A 24730-nucleotide genomic window follows, 5' to 3' on the forward strand; every position below is an offset into this window, starting at 1 on the left:
TACAAAAAAATAGACGTTACTTTTGGAATTACCCTCGTGATTTACCAATGTTTTCTGTTGGCGTAACCGCAGCATAGACGCGAAGATCTCAAAGCGCCAGAAGGCCTCATCTACCCTGCGACACGCCGTTCCTAGAAATACATGTTAAAATTTGGTATCAGTCACTTAACAAGATTACCTTCTTAATGAAATATATTACATAAAGAGGGAGGGGTCCATTAAACATGACAGTAACACAGTTTTAGTAAGAAAATAGAGCAAATAAGATGCACTCTATTCTATATAACGACAGGGCACGATATACGCTTGAGAGGTTTTTTTTTTTTTTTTCTTTATTGTATTTCAATTCCCCATCGGGGCGGGCTGGCAGCAGCATATGCGCTGCTCTTCAGCCGAAAGACATAGAACAAAACAATAGAAGACATTTAAAAACAGCAAAGGAGAGAAGAAGGCTAACATAGATATAAAAAGGGAGAACATCATGGAAGACAATAGACAAAGAAAAAAAAACGGGGTGACTGTAAAATGGAGATGAAAAACTGTTTAAAAGTAGCACACACAAAAGGCCACACACTGCGACGATTAAAAGAACACAAGGCACAGTATGACTGGAGCATAAAGGTGTTGACGGATGGCATAGCACACAACGTAACACTGACGGCGAACCTCAAGGCAGTACACAATTAAAATCACACCTCTTGACGCACACGAGAAACAGCACTAAACACAACACTGATGTGGCACACTGATGATGATCAATACAGAGGATCTGCCAGGTTCAAGGAGATGAGGGAGACCTGAAAAAGGGAGGGAGGGGAAGAGATGGGGGAGGGGAATGGGGGGCGCGCGGAAGAGGGCCAGGTAGGGAGGGATGTGGGAAGGAGAGAGGCAAGTGTGGGGTGCAGGGTCTCAGGGGAGGGGGGGATGGAGGAAAATCCGCTCTGGGAGAAGGAGGAAAGAGGAGAAGGGGGCCCTGGAGAGGGGGGGGGGGAACAAGGCCGGGTTATAGTTGGAAGGAAGGGTATATGTCACGGCGAAGTTCGTCATCCGGGAGGGGGAGGCGTTGGAAATTGCCCTGATGAAGGAGATGGAGGGTGTGAAGGTGGAGAGAGGGAGGGATACAGCGATAGAGGCGCGGCAACGGGCGGGGGGTGGAGAGGAAGGAGGAAACCAGAGGGTGGGGGGGATCAACCTTGCGAACAATGTAAAGGATGTTGGAGGAACAAGAGGAGGTGGGGGAAGGGGATCAGTTCATACAGGAGCCGTGTGGGGGAAGGAAGGCGGATACGGAAGGCAAGGCGGAGCGCATGGCGTTCAAGGATTTGGAGGGCCTTGTAAAAGCGGATGGGGGCGGAGATCCAGGCGACGCTGGCATAACAGAGGATAGGACAGATGAGGGATTTGTAGGTGTGGAGGATGGTAGAAGGATGCAATCCCCATGTCCGGCCGGACAGGAGTTCCAGCAGGCGGAGGCGGGAATGGGCTTTCTGCTGGATGGTCAGGAGATGAGGGGTCCAGGTGAGGTGTCGGTCAAGGGTGAGGCCAAGGTATTTCAGGGTGGGGGTGAGTTGGATAGGACGACCATAAAGGGTGAGGTAGAAATCATGGAGGCGAAAGGAGCGAGTGGTGCGGCCTATGATGATTGCCTGGGTTTTGGAGGGGTTGAGACGGAGGAGCCACTGGTTACACCAAGTGGTGAACTGGTTAAGGTGGGTTTGGAGGGTACGTTGAGACCGTTGAAGGGTAGGATAGAGAGCCAGGAAGGCGGTGCCATCAGCATATTGGAGAAGGGGGACTGGTGGGGGTGGCTTGGGCATATCAGCTGTATACAAGAGATAAAGGAGAGGGGAGAGGACAGAACCCTGGGGGACGCCAGCCGTGGGATTGAGAGGGGTTCAGTACTTAATGTAAAAGAGCATCGATTGGAGCAAAGTAGGCATTGAGTACAAAATCGCGTTATCTACGTAGTAATTGTGCTCGCTCCTGGTTTTTGGCTTTGTGTATTTCAAATTCTCTCAATAAACCAAGAGAACGGTCCTTCACGCTGTGGTGAATACACCGCGTGTTCCACTTTCATTTGGACTGCTCGTGTGAAATTGCGCACTGCAATGCTATCTCGTGGCGAGTTGTTGCGTTACTATCCTTGAAATTTCAGCAACAGCTGTTTAGAAGGTCAAAGCTCTAGCATTGCTGCAGCAGCCGCCCTGGCCACGAGTGTACGTGTTCGAAACTCGTCGGAAAATGGTGGCGGAGCCGTGAGGCAACATCACATTTTTATGTTAGGTGGTGTTTGTGGGAGAGAGTTCATCGAATTCGACCCAAATACGGAGAGGCAGGTTCCAGGTCGCTCTTTCACGTCATCGCCGCAGCCCACAAAGTGACAACATTGCAGAAGTGTTTGGACAGCTAAGGGATCACATCCTGGACCCCCCACGGAAATTTAACACTGGGTTTCTGTCTGGTATCATCTTCATGATTGTTTGAAATGTTTGAAGTAAGCTGTCAAGAGAGCAATCTACAATATAATGTTTGAAACGTTATTATTGCGAGATTGTTGTCGGCTTTTACTTAACCCTACCATATTTTCCCCGTGGAAATACCCGGACCCCTAAAAATCTGTGATAAACTAATTAGCAGTTTCTTTAATACTTTCACCTGTGTGGGCCGCAGTATGTAAAAACCGACCCTACTTAAATTCCTTGTAGAAATTACGTGGAAGTATCACGTCAACCCTGCATTACTGTAATTAATGTGAAAGCTCTGTGGTCTTCAAAATCTGAGTTTTGATTTAATGACACCCGTTTAAGAAAATATGTCAATAGTGGGAATGGTTTACATTTTTAAACACATGTTTATACGAAAAGAACATAAGCAGAATATCTAATAATGTATGTAATACACTTCATAAGAATTTAAAAATTTTGTTTATTTATTTACTTAGTTACTTTTTTTTGGAGAAAAAAGAAGAAGAAACCAACTTCAGTTTGTCTCATTTATTGTGTTGCAGTCTGCACAATATCAAAGTTCCAACTCTGTGCAATCGAATAGTACGTGGCATTCCAAATTTTATATTAAACTTCGTAAGTAAGATTTTTTTTTTCGAGGAAAGGTTATTTTTATTTTATGTGGGAACGAAAGGTGTATTTCCTTGTTCACACAAATGATAACACACCACATCAACTGCCAACAAAACTACTTAAACTTTGTAGTCTGTCTTCTCTGCCCACAGAAACCGCTAAAATGTCATAAGAATAAGTGGGAAAAGAGTCGATCCAGCACACCTCACTGCAAGAAATTGCAAAAATTATTTGATTTTAAAATTAGAAAGACAGTGTCAAGAATATTCAGAACATATTTGCGTCCCAGCTAAAATTTCGGCGACGCGAGAAAACAAGACAAAAAAAGGGACCGTCCCGCTTTCTTTACAAGACGAATTCCAGCCGGCAGGTGTGCTTCTACTGTTCACTGACAACGGAGAAACAGGCGACCGTGAAATTAAATTATCCTGCACTGTCTTTTTTTCATAGCACACTTACGTCGAGTAATCCGAGTTGGTAAGTTCATCGCTCCGTGTTTTGTGCTCTTGTGCCGTGTTTAAAGTAAAAAGCTTTGTGCTCATGTGCGGAGTAGTACAGTTAGAACTGGATACAGTCTTTCTTTCTTTTCTTTTACAAATATTTTTCTTTTGTTTTGACTGTTGGTTGACAATTTTGTAAGTGCCGTAACATGAATAACAGTGAAAAAAGCAAACTTGCAAAATTAAGTGGGGCGGCATTTCGAAAATTATCGAAGGAAAGGCGAGAACGAGTACCCAACGTTCTAGAAACGTTTGGCAGAGTAGATAAATTTTTCACAAAAAATGTTGCTGGTTCGACTTCGAGTCCAAGTAGTACGGATGATATTTCTGGCACTGCAAATGTTGTAAAAGAAGTAAATACAGACGAAACAAAAGTTAAAAATGAAGAAAAGCAGATTGTTTCTGATTTCGAGTTTCACGAAAATCTAAGTGTCGTGTGAGACATTCCAAAAAGAAATAACCTCGTTAGTGATGATCCTGCAGAATGGTGTGTCAATGAGTTAACAGTCGACATTCTCTTACAACGTGGCATTAATCAAAATTGTAACGGTGATTCTTCTAATTCAAGATGATCAATAGGCGATAAAACCAGATATTTGAACCAAAATGTATTTTACCGTAAATCTATAAATGGTGAATCAGCTTTGCATGATTTTCTAGTATTCTCCTGTAGCACGGGTGCTGTTTTTTGGGCACCGTGTAAGTTGGTCGGAGGTAAGGCCGCGATTAGTACCAGTAATATCACAGTTTTAAAAAATATTTCTAATATTTCAGCACATCACGAGAATTCACTTGAACACAAAAATTCTGAGTTATCACTCTTAAGGAGAAAGAAGTCACTTGGAACAATAGATAACCATTTCGAGTCATATGTTGAGACACAAAAAATGTACTGACGCAGTGTGTTGAAAAGGGTGTTTGCAACAGTGAAGAAGGTAACAAGTCGTGGACTTCCCCTACGTGGACACGTTGAAAGACTCCATTCATTACATAATGGTCAATTTATGATGCATCTTGAAGTTATAGCTGATTTTGAGCCTTTTCTCGTAGAGCACATTGAACGATATGGAAATCCAGGACAGGGACTTACAAGTTATCTTTCTTCAACGATCTGTAATGAAATGATAGAGCTTGTTTCTGAACGAAATGAGTGAAATAAAACAGGCCAAATATTTGTCTGTAATAGTAGAATCTACTGTGGAGATTTCACATATTGATCAAGTAGCGTTCATATTAAGATATGTGAACGAGAACGGTGAACCTATTGAACGTTTCCTTCTATTTTTAACAAACCCAGAACACAAGTCCAAAAACTTAGCTGAGGCCGTACTAAAAGTACTGTCCACAAATTCCGTTGATGTTACTGACTGTAGAGGCCAGTCATTCGACAACGCAACCAATATGTTAACCTACACTGGTTTGCAGGCGCGCATTAAACCACGAAATCCGAAAGCGCATTATGTACCATGTGGAGCAAATTCTTTGAATTTAGTCGGCACTCGTGCTACAAGTTATTGTCAGGAAGCATGTTCATTTTTCAATGTAGTGCAAAACTTCTATAATTTTTTTTCTGATTCTACACAGCGCTCGGATAAACTTCTTTCTTTCATGAAACCAGGAAGCGAAACGGTTAAAAGTTTATCAAAAACACGTTGATAAACAAGGGAGGAAGCGTGTCTAAGTCTATATGAAAACTGAGAGGGTGTTATCAATGTCCTCACAAATATTGCCAATAATACGTTTGAAAAACTACTTGCGTGAAATGAGGTTTCGGCTTTATTGAATCAACTCAGCTACTCTTTGAAAGCAGATACTCCTGAGATTTAATAGTGTAAATTTGAAATTAAAGAGTGTAAGTATTGATACTAAAATAGTGCATTAATTATATGAATCACTTGTAGGATTTAATGCATCTATTCGTGGCATGTTCGACTATTATGAAAATAAATCCATGGAGATTGTGACTGATGTAGACTATGAGTCCACCTATGAAAGACCACGAAAACGCAAACAGCATGATAACGAAGAAGCGGACTCAGAAGAAGTTTTTCTGACTGGAAGGGAAAAATTTAGTGTCGAAACATTTCTCCCAGTACTCAACTTGTACCCCTAGTAAGTGAGGAGGAAGGAAATCTATAGAACACTGTTGGACTCCTTCAGAGTTTTCTGTAACCTTATGAACTGTTCACTTGACGATACCGCTGAGCGTTCAGTAAAACTCCAAGCGTCATATGATACAAATTTAGAGCCTTTCTTCCCTCGTGAATGTGTACATTTCGTGGAAATTTTGAAATCTTCTGAGATTAGTGATATACCAGTCGAAATGAGTAAATTTTCACCGAAAGAGAGGTTACAGCCCGTGTTTCAGAATGTTCACATTACTGTTATAATATTTCTAAATATGGCACTTACAAATGGTTTAGCAGAACGCTCGTTTGCGGCTCTTAAAACTCTGAAATGGTACCTACGTTCTACGTTGTCTGAGGAGAGATTGAACGCCTTATTCGTTCTTCACATCGAAGCCGACTTCCTAACTGATAACCGTCTGAACTACGAATATATGATCAACGAGGTTTCTGCCGTCAAAGCGAGACGCAAACTTTGCTGACTGGTGAGGTTATTTATTTATTTATATTCGTTCCAAAAATTTAAGATTATTGTGTGAGTTTTACTATAACTTTGAGCACATCCATTGGATTTACGAACTATGTATTACCTGTTTCTTTAAGAATTGCTGATAGTAGAACGTTGGACGAAACCTCGTTTACGTGCACCGAAATCTCTATTTCATTTTCATTTCTTAAGTCGGGTGATGCTGAGGGAATTAGATTAGGAAATGAGACACTTAAAGTAGTAAAGGACTTTTGCTATTTGGGGAGCAAAATAACTGATGATCGTCGAAGTAGAGAGGATATAAAATGTAGACAGGCAATGGCAAGGAAAGCGTTTCTGAAGAAGAGAAATTTGTTAACATCGAGTATAGATTTGAGTGTCAGGAAGTCGTTTTTGAAAGTATTTGTATGGAGTGTAGCCATGTATGGAGGTGAAACATGGATGATAAATAGTTTGGACAAGACGAGAATAGAGGCTTTTGAAATGTGGTGCTACAGAAGAATGCTGAAGATTAGATGGGTAGATCACATAACTAATGAGGAGGTGTTGAATAGGACTGGGGAGAAGAGAAATTTGTGGCACAACTTGACAAGAAGAAGGGACCGGCTGGTAAGGCATGTTCTGAGGCATCAAGGGATCACAAATTTAGCATTGGAGGGCAGCGTGGAGGGTAAAAATCGTAAAGGGAGACCAAGAGATGAATACACTAAGCAGATTCAGAAGGATGTAGGTTGCAGTAGTTACTGGGAGATGAAGAAGCTTGCACAGGATGGAGTAGCATGGAGAGCTGCATCAAACCAGTCTCAGGACTGAAGACCACAACAACAACAACACTTTCCTATAGATTCAAGTATTAATACCGAACGTGTTTTTTTTTTATTTGCTGCATATTCAAGTTATTAGATGTTAAAATGACAGTTAAATTTTAATTTTGAACGCATCTCTGTAAATGTACGTGTTTCTAATGTATGACACGTTCGATTCAATTTTTAGATCGTAACAGAACCTCTTTATTTCCATTTTCAGCGGTTTCGTGTAAAATAACATGTTGAAAGTGAATGTATAACAAAAATCCATTGTCTCCTACACGCTCTGCTGAATTTTTAGGACATAAAAGAAAAGTTATTTTCCTTGTGTTCGTTTCTGTCGTCTTTCGACAGAAGAATGTGTTAACACAATCCAGTTTTAAGTTTATCCCTGCCGTACACCAAGTACAGTTTAGGAACGAAATTACATTTTAATTGAGCGCGACTCGTAAGGTGAAGTGATCGGTTAATAGTTATTATTTAAAACTTACCTTTTTGGTTGGGGGGGGGGGGCTATAATATGGTGTGCCTAGGGGCGCAAAATCTTTAAATCCGCCACTGCCCGCCATGTTCCCAGGATTTGGCCCCAGCCGATTTCTGGTCATTCCCCAATTTGAAGTTATCAGTAAAAGGACACTGTCATGATGCTACTCCATGTGTATATATGTATGTATGTATGTGTGTGTGTGTGTGTGTGTGTGTGTGTGTGTGTGTGTGTGTGTGCGGTTCTGTGCTTGTTTCTTCCTTCTATAAGGATAATTACTTGGCCTTTTAGGCAATATGTGTAGGATTTTCATTGTGCGGTCGAACTGGTTTGGGTTGTGGTTTCCTGTTTTCAAATGGCAGAAAAATATGGAGGGATATGTGTCGCTCTTTCTTACATATTTTCGATATATGAAAAAAACTGTTCTGCTTGGCCTATAGAGAATTTTTCACAGTCTCTGCAATTAATTTTATATATAACTGAGTACTTGTATGTCGATTATTTTGTTTTACTGGAACGGATTTGTGTTTTTATCTTATGTATTGTACGATATGCAAATCTCGCTGTAGTATTTTTAATATTGAATTTAGTATGTCTGTTGTATTTCATATGTATGATTGCAGTGTGCATGTAATTTTCTTTTTTGTTGGAGTATCTTATGTTTGTTTGATGTCAGTGTGAAACTGGGTATGTTTGGGATTTTTATTATTTTGATATTTGGCTGAATGTACTGGGATTAAAATTGTTTTGTTGTGCCCTTTATTTCAGGGTCAAGTTCCTCCTATACAGCTGGTTGTTGTAATGGTAGGTTATGTAATCGGTTAATCAATGTGTGAAAATAAATGTTTGTGTGTTTTCGAGTGACAAGAACGTGTAAATTTCAAACTGATGTGTATTATTAATGTTTCTTTTTGTTCAGTTAAGGAAATCGATCGATTTATAGTGTTCATATTCTATTGTGAATTTCATGTTAGGATGAAGTTCGTTTAGTGTTGCATGTATCTGTTGTGTGTCATCATTAGAAATGTTTGTTAGTAGCAGAGAGTCATCTACATATTGAAAATGGTAATTAAATTTTTGTAGTGTGTGTTACAAGGCTGAAGTATTTTTGTTCTAGAATGTTAGGAAGTGTATCAGCAATTTTTCCAGCTACGTTATATCCCATTACTGCTCTCATTCTTTTTAATACATTTCATTACTGAACTCAAAGTAATTTTGGTATAATATTAATTTTAGTAGTAGATTAATTATTTTCCTGTAATGGGTTGTTTCCTACGCCGTAATAGGTTTTTCCTTATCTGGGAATGTTGGTATATGAATTTGTGATATCGAAGGATATGAAATTCTGTTTTCTGTAATGTGGATGTTTTTAATAGTGTTGTGTGAATTCGTTATTGTTAAATGCCGAGGTATGTGTAATTTTATGTAAGAAGATGATTCTGTTTTCTGCTAATTAGGTAGGTTGGGTTATTTGTACAGTTCACTACCTTGTAAATGGGGTTTTGGTTTCCTGAATATTATGGTTGTCTGTGAACATTCGGTGTTTGTGGCCTCATTACTAACTACTTTCTTTTTCAAGGTCGCAGGAAACGGTGTTACTGCTTTTTACTATTTCTTTGGTTAAAGCTACATATTTGTTGGTAGTGTTATGGTTAATTTTGGCGATTTTTCTTTGTTGTACATTGGGGCTAGACTACTTTCTCTGTCTGCCTTCAATGCTGTTGCATTTGGTGAGGCAAATTTCTCTCGTATGTTATTTAATATAGCTTGTTCTAATTTTATTTGATGGTTTATTTTGGTATGAGCTATTGTTTTCTGAGTGATTGGTGTAGTTTTAAAGTTTCCATATCAATGGCAATTTTAATCGTAGATATGAGATTATTTTACTGCTTTCATCGTGATTTTTCGTTGTCTTTTACACTGTTTGCCTTCACCTAGAAGTTTTCTTTCTTCTGGAGTGAAACTAATGCCAGTTATGTTTACAGTTGTTAAATGAAATTGAAAAATTGCTGTTTACGGTTTTTCTGATCAATTTTTGAGATATTGTGTATATAGGAGATGCTGTAACTATTTGTTTGATGGTATAACACACGTATTTATATATAAATTTGGCCAACTAGTCAAAAATAGAGAACTGATATGATTGCTAACAAGGAACGGCGTGAGTGCGAGATCGTAAAAGGACAGCGACGCCTACGGCATTAGATGCCCTACATATAGCCTCTCATGTAACCGCAATATTTGCTGCTAATGACTACAGCGGCTAGGACTGGGGGTATCCAATGGCAGCACAGCATCAGGAGTGTTGTTGAACTGCCTACATCTACATCTACATGGATACTCTGCAAATCACATTTAAGTGCCTGGCAGAGGGTTCATCGAACCACCTTCACAATTCTCAATATTCCAATCACGTATAGCGCGCGGAAAGAATGAACACCTATGTCTTTCTGTACGGGCTCTGATTTCCCATATTTTATCTTGGTGATTGTTCCTCCCTATGTAGGTCGGTGTCAACAAAATATTTTCGCAATCGGAAGAGAAAGCTGGTGATTGGAATTTCGTGACAAGATTCCGTCGCAACGAAAAACACCTTTCTTTTAATGATTTCCAGCCGAAATCCTGTATCATTTCTGAGACACTCTCTCCCATATTTCACGATAATACAAAACGTGCTGCCTTTCTTTGAACTTTTTCGATGTACTCCGCCAGTCCAATTTGGTAAGGATCCCCACGGCGCAGCAGTATTCTAAAAGAGAACGGACAAGCGCAGTATAGGCAGTCTCCTTAGTAGGTCTGTTACATTTTATAAGTGTCCTGCAAATAAAATGTAGTCTTTGGTTAGCCTTCCCCGCAACATTTTCTATGTGTTCCTCCCAATTGAAGCTGTTCGTAATTGTAATACCTACGTATTTGGTTGAATTTACGGTTTTTAGATTAGACTGATTTATCGTGTAACCGAAGTTCAACGAGTTCCTTTTAGCACTCATGTGGATGTCCTCACACTTTTCGTTATTTAGGGTCAACTGCCACTTTTCGCACCATTCAGATATCTTTTATAAAGCGTTTTGCAGTTAGTTTTGATCTTCTGATGACTTTATTAGTCGATAAACGACAGCGTCATCTGAAAACAACCGAAAACGGCTGCTCAGATTGTCTCCAAAATCGTTTATATAGATAAGGAACAGGAAAGGGCCTATAACACTACCTTGGGGAACACCAGAAATCACTTCTGTTTTACTCGATGACTTTCCCTCTTTTACTACGAACTGTGACCTCTCTGACAGGGAATCACAAATCCAGTCACATAACTGAGATTCTCATTTCACTACGAGCCGCTTGTGTGGTACTGTGTCAAAAGTCTTCCGGAAATCGAGAAATACGGAATCTATCTGAAATCCCTTGTCAATAGCACTCTAAGCTTCATGTGAATAAAAAGCTAGTTGTGTTTCACAGGAACGATGTTTTCGAAACCCATGTTGGCTATGCGTCAATAGACCGTTCTCTTCGAGGTAATTCATAATGTTCGAACACAACATATGTTCTAAAATCCTGCTGCATCTCGACGTTAACGATATGGGCTTGTAATTTAATGGATTACTCCTACTACCTTTCTTGAACATTGGTGTGACCTGTGCAACTTTCCAGTCTTTGGGTACGGATCTTTCATCGAGCGAACGGTTGTACATTGTTAAGTATGGAGCTAATGCATCAGCATACTCCGAAAGGAACCTAATTGGTATAGAGTCTGAACCAGAAGACTTGCTTTTATTAAGTGATTTAGGTTGTTTCACTACTCCGAGGACATTTACTTCTGCGTTACTCATGTTGTCAGCTGTTCTCGATTCGAATTTCTTCTTTTGTGAAGGAATTTCGGAAGACTGTTTTCAGTAACTCTGCTTTGGCAGCACTTGTGTTCAGTAACTCTGCTTTGGCAGCACTATCTTCTATACTATCTCCATTGTATCGTGTAGGGAAGGCATTGATTGTTTCTTGCCGCTAACGTACTTCACATACGACCAGAGTCTCTTTGGATTTTCTGCCATGTTTCGAGACAAAGTTATGCTGTTATAAGCATCTCGCATTGAATTCCGCGCTAAAAGAACAAAAAGAGTTGTATCATGATTACTAACATCAGTGCATTAATGCATTCGTATACATCTACGCCGACTGTCAATCTGGAGGAAAATTTATGTATTCTGCTGTGAGAAATTGGAGGTGCTCTGCTCTCTACGATTCTTTCTCGTGTTTGTGTTCTTGCAAGGGCAGTAGGGAATATTTATGTCACAGCAAGGAAGAGTGGGAAAATGCGCGAAAGAGAACTACCCGGATGAGCACTCCTTTTAGCCATACCTGATTAAAATAACTTACTTCTGCTTGAGTCCTGGTCTGCGTATAGCAATCCTACTCCTGTCGAGAATATCCCCCGTGAAAAGTATGTGAATTTCAGTTCATACCAGCTAGAAAGGATAACGTTCTGCAGGCCGGGGCGTGGAATGTCAGAAGCTTGAACGTGGTAGGGAAACTAGAAAATCTGAAACGGGAAATGCAAAGGCTCAATCTAGATATAGTAGGGGTCAGTGAAGTGAAGTGGAAGGAAGGCAAGGATTTCTGGTCAGAGGAGTATTGGGTAATATCAACAGCAGCAGAAAATGGTGTGACAGGTGTAGGATTCGTTATGAATAGGAACGTAGGGCAGAGGGTGTGTTACTGTGAACAGTTCAGTGACCGGGTTATTCTAATCAGAATCGACAGCAGACCAACACCGACAACGATAGTTCAGGTATATATGCCGACATCGCAAGCTGAAGATGAACAGATAGAGAAAGTGTATGAGGATATTGAAATGGTAATGCAGTATTTAAAGGGGGACGAAAATCTAACAGTCATGGGCGACTGGAATGCAGTTGTAGGGGAAGGAGTAGATGAAAAGGTTACAGGAGAATATGGGCTTGGGACAAGGGATGAAAGAGGAGAAAGACTAATTGAGTTCTGTAACAAGTTTCAGCTAGTAATAGCGAATACCCTGTTCAAGAATCACAAAAGAGGAGGAGGTTTACTTGGAAAAGGCCGGGAGATGCGGGAAGATTTCAATTAGATTACATCATGGTCAGACAGAGATTCCGAAATCAGATACTGGATTGTAAGGCGTACCCAGGAGCAGATATAGACTCAGATCACAATACAGTAGTGATGAAGAGTAGGCTGAAGTTCAAGACATTAGTCAGGAAGAATCAATACGCAAAGAAGTGGGATACGGAAGTACTAAGGAATGACGAGATACGTTTGAAGTTCTCTAACGCTATAGATACAGCAATAAGGAATAGCGCAGTAGGCAGTACAGTTGAAGAGGAATGGATGTCTCTAAAAAGGGCCATCACAGAAGTTGGGAAGGAAAACATAGGTACAAAGAAGGTAGCTGCGAAGAGACCATGGGTAACAGAAGAAATACTTCAGTTGATTGATGAAAGGAGGAAGTACAAACATGTTCCGGGAAAATCAGGAATACAGAAATACAAGTCGTTGAGGAATGAAATAAATAGGAAGTGCAGGGAAGCTAAGACGAAATGGCTGCAGGAAAAATGTGAAGACATCGAAAAAGATATGATTGTCGGAAGGACAGACTCAGCATACAGGAAAGTCAAAACAACCTTTGATGACATTAAAAGCAACGGTGATAACATTAAGAGTGCAACGGGAATTCCACTGTTAAATGCAGAGGAGAGAGCAGATAGGTGGAAAGAATACATTGAAAGGCTCTATGAGGGTGAAGATTTGTCTGATATGATAAAAGAAGAAACAGGAGTCGATTTAGAAGAGACAGGGGATCCAGTATTAGAATCGGAATTTAAAAGAGCTTTGGAGGACTTACGGTCAAATAAGGCAGACGGGATAGATAACATTCCATCAGAATTTCTAAAATCATTGGGGGAAGTGGCAACAAAACGACTATTCACGTTGGTGTGTAGAATATATGAGTCTGGCGACATACCATCTGACTTTCGGAAAAGCATCATTCACACAATTTCGAAGACGGCAAGAGCAGACAAGTGCGAGAATTATCGCACAATCAGCTTAACAGCTCATGCATCGAAGCTGCTTACAAGAATAATATACAGAAGAATGGATAAGAAAATTGAGGATGCGCTAGGTGACGATCAGTTGGGCTTTAGGAAAAGTAAATGGACGAGAGAGGCAATCCTGACGTTACGGCTAATAATGGAAGCAAGGCTAAAGAAAAATCAAGACACTTTCATAGGATTTGTCGACCTGGAAAAAGCGTTCGACAACATAAAATGGTGCAAGCTGTTCGAGATTCTGAAAAAAGTAGGGGTGAGCTATAGGGAGAGACGGGTCATATACAATATGTACAACAACCAAGAGGGAATAATAAGACTGGACGATCAAGAACGAAGTGCACGTATTAAGAAGGGTGTAAGACAAGGCTGTAGCCTTTCGCCCCTACTCTTCAATCTGTACATCGAGGAAGCAATGATGGAAATAAAAGAAAGGTTCAGGAGTGGAATTAAAATACAAGGTGAAAGGATATCAATGATACGATTCGCTGATGACATTGCTATCCTGAGTGAAAGTGAAGAAGGATTAAATGATCTGCTGAACGGAATGAACAGTCTAATGAGTACACAGTATGGTTTGAGAGTAAATCGCAGAAAGACGAAGGTAATGAGAAGTAGTAGAAATGAGAACAGCGAGAAACTTAACATCAGGATTGATGGTCACGAAGTCAATGAAGTTAAGGAATTCTGCTACCTAGGCAGTAAAATAACCAAAGACGGACGGAGCAAGAAGGACATCAAAAGCAGACTCGCTATGGCAAAAAAGGCATTTCTGGCCAAGAGAAGTCTACTAATATCAAATACCGGCCTTAATTTGAGGAAGAAATTTCTGCGGATGTACGTCTGGAGTACAGCATTGTATGGTAGTGAAACATGGACTGTGGGAGAACCGGACACAAGAGAATCGAAGCATTTGAGATGTGGTGCTATAGACGAATGTTGAAAATTAGGTGGACTGATAAGGTAAGGAATGAGGAGGTTCTACGCAGAATCGGAGAGGAGAGGAATATGTGGAAAACACTGATAAGGAGAAGGGACAGGATGATAGGACATCTTCTAAGACATGAGAGAATGACTTCCATGGTTTTAGAGGGAGCTGTAGAGAGCAAAAACTGTAGAGGAAGACAGAGATTGGAATACGTCAAGCAAATAATTGAGGACGTAGGTTGCAAGTGCTACTATGTGATGAAGAGGTTAGCACAGGAAAGGAATTCGTGGCGGGCCGCATCAAACCAGTCAGTAGACTGATGACAAAAAAAAAAGCCAGCTAGAACCACCAGACGCATTCAGCCAATGGATATTTATTTTTCTGTCCCTACAAAACATATTATCGCACTATATGCTGCTACACATTAAGGGAAAGCCAGTTTAACAATAAGCTCCGCGACAGTGTGTTGCGTTCGGTTACATGCCATTACATTCCATGGGTTCTCATCATACCGTTACATCAATATGATTCTGTATGCATTCTTTAAGAGACGATATCTATCTGAACGTGCTGCATGGATTGTTACGCACAAGGAACTGGCCTTCGATCTTGGTGGTGCGAACCTTTATGATCTTGCATCACACCATTTTTTATTCGGTTTTCATGACGCAAGTTTATGGTTTGTTTTGAACGTTTCTTGAATGTCGACGACGTCCATTTTGTCAAGTATAATAAACACATCACGTAGAAGGTTGATCTCTCCACCTCCCAGACGCTCATCTTCTGTCGCGCTCCTGATGCACATGGTGAATCATTAGCAGCTAATATTTTTCCTATCATAATTGGTAACACAGCACTTTAAAAGGAGACTCAATGAAGATTGAACTTGAAACGTCGCACTCAACGGGTTTCTTGTAAGTCGCAAGTGAGATACAAACATAAGTTATTAAAACATTTTTAAATGCTAATTTGTCCTCAAAGTCGTGTTCTATCCATAATCATGCTCAATAGTTCATGATTGTAATCTAGAATTCGGTTTTGTTTCTTTGATGAAAACATGTGCTGGGATTACTTTATTTCTTAGGCACATTTTGTTGAATTTAGCGCTTTCGAAGTAGGCATACACATCACACAAAATTACCCATGTTATTGCACGACAATAATGTCATCATTTTGCATTCCTCAGGGCCTGCAGTGTAGTAGATATTTTGTGAAGACATTTTGTTTATATTATACCAGGACTCTACAATTTTTGAGGCATTATTCGAGAGTCATACTGTTATGGGATAAGCTGATTTGCCATTTTCAAGCCATGTGCTGTTACGTAGCGCTAGTAGTATATACGATTTTTACTTATACATCTGACTAAGTTTGTAACAGTGTGTCGAGTGCTTACTTCCATATCTCATCGTTAACATTTGTACTGTGGTGGCATGTTTGAGTACTCTTTACCTGTGGGTAGCAAAGACGGAGTAAGTCACCGTACTATCGTCACAATGGATTCTATTGGACTACCTGCTGCGCCAACACCCGAGAACACATGCCATCCAGCACATCGCTGTTATTTGTTCATTGCAATAAATTCCCTCGCGTCAGATAGCAATATCTTTGAATGCTGTTGCAGAGAAATTAATTTGGCAGTAGTTATGAGTTATCATAAATCTCTCTCTCTTTCTTTCTTTTCTGAGGAATAGTTAAACGCAACAGATAGCTATGAATATCTTTACGTTCTAAATCATTTCCCGTTTAAAAAATACGTCGTAACCAGAGCTTCAAGATAGCTTGTCAGTTGGTCGTAAAGTGTAGCAAAGGTAACATGAACTTTGAATGTCAACACTAATACATAATTACTGTCAAATCTAGTACTCGAGTGTCAACAACAAACTAATGCCCCAAAAATCGGTAATAACACAATTAAAAAGAAAACAGAAATCCTAAATGCCACCAACTCTTTGTCAATTAACAGTCAGAGTTAAGCTCTGTCTCCGCAGTCGCTTTCGTTTTGCAAACTGCTGCTATTCCCTACTTCAAAATGCGCCACTCCTTACTTTACACTAAAAGTGTCAGTTCAGATACCTGCGGTTCGCTAATGGTTCTGCTTCACTATATTGTGCACTAAACATCGGCTAATGGTAAGATATATTTAATTGTGTGTGGGCCAATTCAAACTAACGAGCAAATGATGTCCGCCGTAAATGTTGGGGCCCAAAATTCCACCAAAACGCATTCAAGAAGGAACCTCGCTCGCGGAACTAACCACCTAATCCACCACTGACAGACTAGAAAACAACCCATTTACGTCTAGGCTAGCTGTAAGCCACTAACAACACATCCCGAACCAAGAGAATCGGACACCTCTGACATCTCAACAAAATTCAGTTCCAATTATCGCATCAACATTTGGCTCTAACTGTGCCTTCCACAGCCGACATGCACCACAATGCACTGTAATCACCCATAGCACTAAAAGGCTAGGAAACGATCACCTCTGCCAATCTTTTTTGCCATGCTCAGTGGCTTTGTTGCTACTAGGGACACTCATACGAATCTCAACGCACTTGATTTAAAATTTACAGGAAACCTACGACCTCAGATAACAGCACTAACACAGATTCTTGTCATCTAACAACACACAAATATTCTTATTTTCACATAATTGTTAACTGATTACATAACCTACTACCATTACTACAACCAGTTGTACAGAAAGAACTTGAAACCGTCAAATACATGGCACAATAAAACAATTATAATATCAGTACAGTCAGTCAAATATGAGAAATATGAAAATCCCACACATACCCAAATTTATGCTGAATTAAAACTAGTAGGAGAAACACCAACAAAAGGGATAAACACGTACATACCACAAACATACGTAGGAAAGATATCAGATAAATCAAAGTCATTATTAAAAGGTACTTCAGTGAGATTCGCTTATCGTACCATGCACAACACAAATCCATTCGAGTGAAATAAAGTTAGCAACATGCACGTAGCCAGGTATTTAAAAAACGAATTGCAATGAGTGCGAAAAATTCTCTATAGGCCAAACAGAATGGATTTTTTTTTCAGATATCGAGAACATGAAAGAAAAGAGCGACATAAATCACTTCATATTATTCTGCCATTTGAAAACAGAAAATCATAACTTAAACCAGTTCGAGAGTGAAATGAAAATCCTCTAAAATCCTATTCATACTTTCTACATACAAGTAATGACAAATCCTAAACGAAGAGATTGAATTAAAGCATAAAAATTTTATTGAAAATTTCGTCGAAACAAGTCCATGGATGAATAAGATAAATATATAACCAGAAAACATCGGTGGCTACCGTCAAGTAAAGCTGTCAGATTTATAGAAAAGGAAAATTTAAAGAAAAATTATTTGAGAACATCTACTATTGAGAAAAAATATATGTAAACAAAAAGATTTCAATCTGCACTGCAAATACAACTCGCTGAAAAACTTGACAGTGACAACGTCAACGATGTGATATGTAAGCAAGTACTCGACGCACTGTTACGAAACCAGTCAGATATATAACATCAAAATTGTATATACTAATAGCGCTAGATAACTACAGATCGTTTGATAATGACAAAACAGCCGAAATAAAAACGCCTTGATAGCTTCAGGTTGGACGAGTCAGATATCATGGTGAGTTTTGAAGTCGTTTCCTTGTTTACGAGGGTATCCCTGCGAGAGTCACTAGAATGGATTAGTCAGAAGTTTGACGAGAAGACCTCTGAAGTTTTTAGGCTTATCTTGACTTCCACGTATTTTCTTTTTAGTGGAGAATACTACGAACAAACGGAGGGAGTCGCCATGGGTAGCCCACTCTCACCGGTGGTAGCGAATTTGTACATGGAGAACTTCGAGGAGGAAGCCCTGTCGTCATCCGATTGGAAACCTACTTGCTTTTTCCGTTACGTGGACGACACGTTCGTCATCTGGCCACATGGTATGGATAAACTACTTGACTTCCTTACACATCTAAACTCCATACACCCCAACATCAAATTCGCTATGGAGACTGAAACGGAGGGTAAATTACCTTTCCTTGACGTTTTGGTCAAGAGAAGGGCTGACGGCACCCTAGGTCATGGGGTGTATCGGAAGACAACGCACACTGATCTGTATTTGCACGCAGACAGCTGCCACCACCCTTCACAGAGGAATGGGGTACTTAAAACTCTAGTACATAGGGCGCGCACTATCTCTGACGCAGAGAGTCTACCCCAGGAATTGGAACATCTGAGAACTGTATTTCGAAAAAATGGGTACTCAGAATGGCAGATTCAACGTGCTATCCGCCCAGCCACTACAGCACAACCTGAGGAGATGGATGAAATCACGAGGGAGGAGGTAGGCACTGCGTTTATTCCATATACAGGCACATTCTCGGGGAAAATCGCCCGCATTTTGAAGAAACACCGGGTCGGAACTGTGTTTTGTCCTCTGAATAAAACTCGTGCACTGGTGGGGAGCGCCAAAGATGATCTCGGTTTGAGGGAGGCCTGCGTGTACCAGATTCCGTGTCAATGTGGGCAAGTCGTATATTGGTCAGACGATGCGTACCGTCGAGGATCGATGCCGTGAACACCAGAAGCACACTCGACTGATGTATCCAAGCAAGTCGCCGGTCGCTGAACATTGTTTGTCAGAAAATCACGCTATGGAATATGAACGCACGAGGATTCTGGTACAGACGTCGAGAAACTGGGACAGCGTTGTTAGAGAGGCCATCGAAATTCGCACCAATGACGACTTCTTAAACCGTGACTGTGGCTATAAACTTAGCAAGGCTTCGGAACCAGCGATTGGGTTAATTAAGAGTAAATCGAGCAAACGTATAGTTGTGACGACCACGGCGGACAGAGCCATCACACCGACGTCATCTCAGACGCCGTCGCAATCTTTTCCACCGCGTGACCGTGGTGCGGGGCGCGGACGGCGGTGGGAGTGCACCGCGGGCGGAGAGTATTTAAATCTGCCGCCGCTGCCGCGACCGAACCCAGTTCCCCTGAGCAGCCATAGCGTACGGATCTCCGTACCGGCACGTTCACGGGAGCTCAGTCAGTCAGTTCACCTGATGATGGCGACGTGTATGATCGCTGAAATATTGTGCCCGTTGGACACTGTTGACCGGCTGTACACCCGTGGATATTTTGATTATCAAATACGCCGGGAAAAACTCAAGAATCACATCAGCCGAAATAAGCTTATCCTCTACTTGTACAACTCTCGAATAAAGTTAAAAAAATAGCGTAAATATGCTCATTTGCACACATTTATTAACCGATTACGTAACCTATCATTACTACAACCAGCTATGCAGAAAGAACTTGAGACTATTGAATACATGACACAATAAAACAATTCTACTCTCAGTTTAGTCATCCAAATATGAGAAAATATAAAAGTCCCAAACATACCTAAATTCATACCGACATCGGACTAACACAAGAAAAGCCAACAGAACGGACAATCACATATATACCACAAACGTACATGGGAAATAGACAGACGAAATGCATTATTTAAAATACTACAGTGAGACTGGCATACCGTACCACACATAAAATAAAAACAGAAATCCCTTCCTTTAGAACAAAATCACAGTCATAGACGTACCCCGGTTTACACTATATAAATTCAGTTTTAATGATAGTGAAAAATTCTGTAAAGGCTAAAGAGTACTGATTTTTTTTCAGATATCGAGAGCACATCAGAAACAGGGACACAACCCCCTCCCCTCTCCCCCACACACACACATTTTTCTGCCATTTGAAAACAGAAGAAAATAACATAAACCAGTTGGATGGCAATGAAAATCCCAGATATACCTCCTAAATGCCCAGCTATTACACTTTTAGAAGAAACAGAAATACACACACGAAAATATCTAGGCGGAATTCTAAACGAACAGATTGAACTTAAGCATAAAAATTTTATTCATAATTTCGTCGAAATTTTAGAACGCGATAGCAGGTAACATGATAAGCAAAGATAATCAACAGAAACCTATAAAAAGAATCTCTAACCGCTACACAAGCCTGTAGATGAAGAAAGACAAACAACTAACCAGACAATAACGATGGCTTCCGTCAAGCAAAGCTGTCCAATTTATAGAAAACGAAAATTTCAACAAAAATTATTCAGCTGCAACTTATAGTGTTGAGAATATATATATAAAAAAAACCACTAAATCTGCATTGCAAATACAACACGCATAAATATTTGACAGCTATAGCGTCGACGATGAGATATGGAAGCAAGTACTCTCAACACTGTTACAAAACCAATTAGATTTCTAACGTAAAAGTTGTAAATACTAATAGCGCTATATATTTGCAGATCGCTTTAAAATGACAAAGCAGCCGAAGTAAGCTTATCGCCTATCTGTACAACACCCGAATAAAGTTTAAAGAAGTAGCAGCATCCTGGTATAATGTACATAAAATGTCTTCACAATATATTTTCTACGCTGCAGACCCTGAGGAATACAAAATAATATTTGACTCTGTACACAGGTTTTTCATTTTGGTGTGAGAGTGGTCAATGGACACGTCGACAGAATATTTTATTCCACTGACTTTTTTGTATTTTTTTAACTCGGAAGACAATACTCCGGTTCTGAACTGACTGTTCGTCGCAGTGCTGTCCGATACTTGGCTAGAGCTTGCTCAGCTTTGATCTTTTTATCCCTGTTACCAGTTATTTCTGCTCACGTGACATAGCTATCGCTGTAGTAATAAATTTCGGTATTAATTTGTGCTAGTTTATTAGATATTTGTGTCTCAACGCCAAAGTATTTATTTAGGAAAGTGCACTTCCATCGACTAACGTCTACAGAGAGCGGCAGATGCATAAATCTAGTGTGCTGTAGGTAATGGCATTTAGGTACTAGATTACGTATGGAATTCCAACGCTGACAACTTCATCAAAACTGCATGAAATCGTAGAAGACGTATCGCCTGTGCCTTGACGTCCATTTCTGGCACTACTCTGCAGAACCTTCCTTTTGGCTGAAACTGCGCCGTCGCCTGAATGTAATGCTCCGCACTTTCACCGGAAATGAACCTCATAGGAGACTGTGTGAGACTCTTCAAGAGTCCGTCTCCTGCAGAGATTGCCACCACCTTATTCTCTTTGAGATATTCAAGTCACGTTGAAGTAACGTTGTGACAAAGTTGTTGCTGAACTTCTGAGCAGTCGAGTGGAAACGGGCCGATGGGATGAAGATCGTATATCGCTGACAGCGGTGAGGAGTTCGTTTCTGATCTACTGCCACACACACACACACACACACACACACACACACACATACACACACATGATAGTGCTACGGGTGTCATATCGTTTAAATAAAGTTGACACAGTGTCTCTATGATTATACAATCGGTAGATGACCCTGAACTCTTGTTAACGAAAACTAGAACAACAAACGTTATCGCTATTGGGAACCTCCATTACCGACAAGAAATCCCACCACCAACTTCTTTACAAGTAACATTAGCACTAAAATTTTACTCTTTGTGAATAGTCTGTGAGAGCTAAAGAGTGAACTAGATGATAGCAGGTGTGGCATAAACGTAGTAGTTGTCATCAACAATATTGGTGTTGAATAGCAAGAATAAATAGACGAAATGATTCGAAAACATGATAATTTACTCCACAACTTCCCATACATTGTAGTATGGAATTAAAAACACACTGGATGACACTTGGAAAACGCTTCAAACAAAAGAAAATAGCAGTATGCGATGCTGCGTGTAGAAATACAATACCCGGGAATGATCCGTGGTGAATATTGCAAACTGATTGATATCAATTAATTATTATATTGATCACACGATAACACAAAGCGATCCAGTATTTGGCGCTCGTAACTTACTACGGATTTTCTCAACATCATCATCACCATCATCATCAAATCGGCGATCGGGGACCCTGTAGAGCATGCGCCGACCTCGCAGTGCTCGCTTGCCTCAACAGCTCATACAATCTTGGGTTTTGCTACGTCTCCACGAGCTCCCTTCCTGGACGGGCCCAAAGATTGTTCTAATAATTTTTCTTTCGAAGACCAACAAGTTCTCTTCATCCTTCTTTGTTGTGCTCAGGGTTTCTGCCACATACAACAATACTAGCATTATCACGGCATTGTATGCTTTAAGTTTGGTCTTAATTGACAGATTGTTGGATGACTTTATCTGCTTTAGACGGAAATAAGTTTTAGGCCAATTCCCAATACGTTGGTTTATTTCGTGATTTAACTTACTTTGCCTATTGAACTATATACCAAGGTATTTCCAATTTCCCACCTTAGAAAATTTTCTTATCTTTACCTTTTCCATATCCCTACCTGTAATGGGATATCATTCTACAGTTTCCGCCATCAATTCCTTTGATTCTGTTAGAACTGCAATGTCGTCTGCGTATCCCAATAAATCTGTCCTGGTATTTCTCGGTTTACTTTCTGTAGGACCAGATTAAATGACAGTGCTGAAATAACGTCTTGTCTCACATCCGTTCTGATATGTAATTCCTTGGACAGCTCCCCTTGGTATTTGACTTTGGCTATTGTCTCCGCTGTGCACACTTTGACCATATTTATTAACGTCATTGGTATACCAAGCTCTCTAAGGATGCTGTACATACTTAATCTGTGCATACTGTCACAAGCCTTTGAGAAGTCCACGAACGTCACCAGAAACCGTCGGTTTTCCCATATTTTCCTCATGGTGAAAATTTGATAGATGATCGATTTTCTAGCATGATTTAACTAAAAATCAGATGATGGTGAGGGTCATAATGACTGTGAGGTGTAATTAAAGCACTCTTTTTTCCTGATGGACTGTGTAACGTTACTCGTATGTCAGCGAGTTATTCGGCCGCCTGAAAATGGTACGACGTAGATGAATTAGCTTGAGAGGCTGGGTGCCGGTGGACATCCTCAGAGCCGCCAAAGTGTGACGGCCGGTCCAGCCGCAGCGATGGTTGCTGGCAAGCCCAAGAGCTTTTACAAAGGCTTTACAGGAATTGGTAAAGCCCAAAGCTGGGAATTTAGGCAGCAGCTGGTAGCCTAAATGAATGCACTAGCAATGTCTGTCTTTCAGACAAGCATAAAGATGCCATATTACAGATTTTTGAAACTGTATAATATTTCACACTCAAACAATGAAGCAAATCTGAATACATCTGCGACCTCAGAAAAATGAGGTGCATCCAGTGGCATAACAACAATTTCAGTAAATTTAAAACTACAGAACTTAGTATTTCATGGCGAATAAATATTTTCTCAATGAACCTTAGAATTAACACCTTTTAAACGCTTCATGTCATTTTAACAAACGATATCTCAGATGATAGCATTGCTCTATAGCTGTCAATCCTGAAAGCTACATATGTGTATCTATTTCATTTGTTAGTTTATTACGTTTTTTAGATCTTTTCCATTATGCAAATGTTTATCGGAACATTATATTGACTAAAATAGCGCAGCAAATGAATGCAGCATGAATACGTGATATCATGTCACACTTTTACTATTTCTACCATATATTTTTTAACTATTTACAGTTGCTAATACAAAATCATGTTAGTTTAAGAAGTGGTCCGTTGCATGTGTGAAAACGTTTCAAAAGAACGCTTCTGTCAATTAGGCATCAATAATTTTTAAACAATACACAGCGACAGTCTGTATTTATTTAATGTGAGCGTATTGGCGTAAGAATACTGTTTTGTTTATTTATGAATAAGCCTTTATTTATAATTATTGTAAGTGATCTGAGTGTGACTGAATGTTTGTAATACTTTTTTATTTAAATATTGTTGAAACATATTTCTTTAGCCAACGGCCTTGCCGCAGTGGTAACACCGGTTCCCGTCACAGAAGTTAAGCGCTGTCGGGCTGGGCTAGCACTTGGATGGGTGACCATCCGACGTCCCGAGCGCTGTTGGCAAGCGGGGTGCACTCAGCCCTTGTGAGGCAAACCGAGGAGCTACTTGATTGAGAAGTAGCGGCTCCGGTCTCGGAAACTGAGATACGGCCGGGAGCGCGGTGTGCTGACCACATGCCCCTCTATATCCGCATCCAGTGACGCCTTTGGGCCAAGGTTGACACGGCGGCCGGTCGGTACCTTTGGGCCTTCATGGCCTGTGCGGGAGGAGTTTAGTTTAGTTTTTATATTACTTTAATCTGGGTAGTGGTCTAGTTAAGTCAAATCATTGCTGTAGA

The sequence above is a fragment of the Schistocerca serialis genome, chromosome 8, assembly GCF_023864345.2.
Source record: "Schistocerca serialis cubense isolate TAMUIC-IGC-003099 chromosome 8, iqSchSeri2.2, whole genome shotgun sequence".
Lineage (NCBI taxonomy): Eukaryota > Metazoa > Arthropoda > Insecta > Orthoptera > Acrididae > Schistocerca > Schistocerca serialis.